Here is a 3,490-nt window from a genome sequence, read left to right as displayed (position 1 = left end):
AACATCATAGCACACTGAACTTGCATACAAAAGTTTCACGCAGGCGGCACAAGAAGGATGGAAGAAGTGGATCGCTACGGGTAGGGCTATGTTGAAACCAACAAACTCGTACATAATGGTTCATTGTCTTTATCAATGACGGGGAAATATCTTGAATGTTGTGCAAAGAAAAGAGACAGACAACACAATAAGTTCTGCTAGCACATTAAGTTGACGTACAGCCCTTTCTAAAAAAGTTCAGGTACAAAATTAGAACAGGTCACAATCAAGTGTACTGGCACATCAATGCTTCACACCCATAGCTCGGATTTAACTAGTATCTGACAAGATTCAGTTGTTACCTCAAATTAGAGCACATCCAGGCAGCCAGACCTGCCTCTTCTCCCAAAGAAGCAGTGGCCTCCGCCGGGCGATGGAGTAGGCCCTGTGCCATCCATCGTTTCGAGCAACACGAGGAAAGTCTAACGTTGACTCCTGTAATGGATGTCGTCGACGGACAGTGGCACCAGCAGCGGATGCAGGACTTCGATTGATGGATTGACCACTTCTTCAACATGCATGAACACTCGATACAGGTACATCCCTAACGTGGTCCGCGGCGGCCTTGGTGGCGACGAATAGTACAACCCCAGTTCCTGCACCGGTATCTCAACACCAATCACCTTCGGTATGGTGGACGGCTTCTTCATCCATGTCATAATCGTTAGAGCCCAGCTGTCTAGAGGAACAAACATACTTACGAGCTCACCTCCAAGGTCGTTGATAAGCTCATTCATGGACTCGTTGTTCCAAGCACGTCGAGGCATGCCGTGGAAGGTAAGATTTGTTAAAAACTCAAGCTCAGAGGGCACCGAGCCCCATCCTGGGTGCCACCGATCAAAGCTCATGAGCGCACCATCACAGAACAAACGCCGGGAAGATTCGAACACACGACTGCAGTCGAAAGTTGCTCGGAACCTGACGAAGAAATCAGCCGGTGGCGGACAGACTTTGACGAGCAAGTCACTTATTTGGATGTCGTGCGCAATGCCAAGAGCTTTGACAAGGTCGTCCAGCGAGACGGGAGGCCGGTCGCCGTTGATGGTTACCATCAGCACTTTGCCGGCAAACTGGTCGTCAAGCGCTGCCATGCCACTGTTGAGTGACAGCACGCAGCGACCGAAGGCAGGACGGACCTCAGGATCTCTGGCTCGGAGATTCACATTGACCGACGACATGATAGTGTGCTTGAGTACAGGGAGTACAGGAGGGGGGTTTGGGGGAACTGGAGTAGGAATCGAGATTCCATAGGTGGGGGAGGGGCGGGAGATTGGGGATGAAAAAGTAGCATGAATTTCGAACACGCGCCAATATTCTCTCGGTGCGCAAGCGCACGAAAACACCGGTGGCACCCACATGTCGGCCTAAGAGTCCTTATTCTTTCTTTTTTGGAGAGCCCGACCTTTTTTAGGATCTTTTGAGAGTCCAGCCTGAGAGTCATAATTGACATGTTTGGCATTGCGTTACTACTCGACCCATATTCAACGACACCTCACTGGCCCAAACAAGTGTACATCATCGAAAAGACACTGAGCTCAAATTATATAACTTGAAAAAAGGAGATATACTCTGAACACTGGACAATGGCGATGCCCTCATTTAGCCCACCAGTAGTTCGAGACAATAAACAGTTCAAAATAACGATATATACAACATTCAAACACTGACTAGTGACTACTACTGACATAAACAGCAAGACATGATAGTTCATAAGAAGTCTTGCTACACCACCAAAACGCACCCATCTGCAGCGCTCGGACTCTCGTGATCCAGACGAGAATGACATTCTAAACAGAGGCAACTATTACATAGTAAGAGTGACATAGACGAGGATGACCAAATGTCAAGGAATATGCATAACAAAAGAAAGAACTACCCATCTAGAACAAGCAGCAAAGACAACAAAGTCATTCAAAGAGATGATCCAACACCATCATAATTTGCAGCCCCGCTTCAGCGACCAGTGATCCGGAGACACCAGTACTCCACCCTTTCGATGCAATAGCCCATTTACCTATCAACCTGAAGGCTTGAACCACATCACTGCCTGTCGTAATTGAGACATCCAAGGATCAAAGTTAATCTGGATGCCTTTGTCATTCTCACCTTCTTTTGGCTGCAGGCTGTATCGTTGACAATCAGGGGAGTTTGCTCCCGAACTCCTAGGGCTCACCGTGTAGACACAGTTTTCCATAACAAACAGAGCCTCTGTTCCATCAAGGTCCTTGCCAACGGTGATCTCCTGGTTAATCGGATAATTGAGTCCGAGAAACAGAGAGTGTGAACCAAGGCTGTTTACTCGCCTCCAACTAAAAAATCCTGGAGGCCCCAACAAGCTGGTATCTAGCTCATAGATGTAACAACCACTATCTGGATACTCATGTATTTCACGGTGATTGTATATAGTGGGGTTTTTGCAATATAACTTTTTCGGCTCATGTGTCCGAATGATCATCGGTCTTTTGCCGTCGTCTGATCGAGCGATGAACCAGTTGTGCTTCCCTATTTTTGTCAAAGGTGGTGTGATTACAAAGGGCAGTAACTGTAGGGACACTACATCATATCAAAAAGGACAGGCATTGTTAATGTAAGATTAGCATTGTTCAAAGTATGAGTAGGATAATGCAAGAAACATCATTGATATGTCCCAGTTGGAACTGGGAGAAAAATATAGGGAAATGTATACTGGGTTCGAAAATATAGAAGTGCCATGCATGGTTATAGTCATGTTATCTCGCAATTGATTCTTCAAAGGAAACTACCATGTCATGCATGTTATGTAATCATGTTCTGTCCTCACAAACAAATTCTTCAAGGTAACTAATAGGCCATGCATTGTTCTATACTCGTGTTCTGTGGGCAAATTTTTTGTGGGTATTATTCTAGCCATTGATTGCTGAAGGGCGAATATAGGTATGTACACATGGTAAGCATTACAGGATTTCACTACTTCCAAATGTAGAGTTATCCATATTCACATTTACTTCCCTAATGTATGGTTAGATGAAACCAACAGTGTGGTGCATGTTTCTACATCATGAAAATGAGGAAACTAACATGGCCATTGATACACACTCATATTTAGTAGTGGTATATATATTACTGTAAAATAAGGAGAATATCCATATATTCCTAGCCGTTTGATTATTCAGGGGTACAAATTGGCTGTAATGACATGGTCACAATCGCATGAATTAATTCATTCCAAATATAGCTGATTTACGGCGTCTCTAATACATTGCCATAGTTCTACTCAAATTCTGCTCAAACAGGGATATGCCAATCATCACAAAAAGTTCAAATAGTGTCATGGCGTCATCATTAACATGAGACGGAAACAACTTACACGCGCCGTCCCAGCAATACATGGTGCCATCTGCTTTGTGGATCGCGTAGATGATACCATTGTGTTCAATAGGATCACAAAAGTGTATATCAGCTTTGACGATGA

This window comes from Triticum dicoccoides, chromosome 3B (genome assembly GCF_002162155.2).
Source record: "Triticum dicoccoides isolate Atlit2015 ecotype Zavitan chromosome 3B, WEW_v2.0, whole genome shotgun sequence".
NCBI lineage: Eukaryota > Viridiplantae > Streptophyta > Magnoliopsida > Poales > Poaceae > Triticum > Triticum dicoccoides.
The sequence above is the reverse complement of the archived record's forward strand: the minus strand, read 5'-3'. Positions refer to the sequence as shown.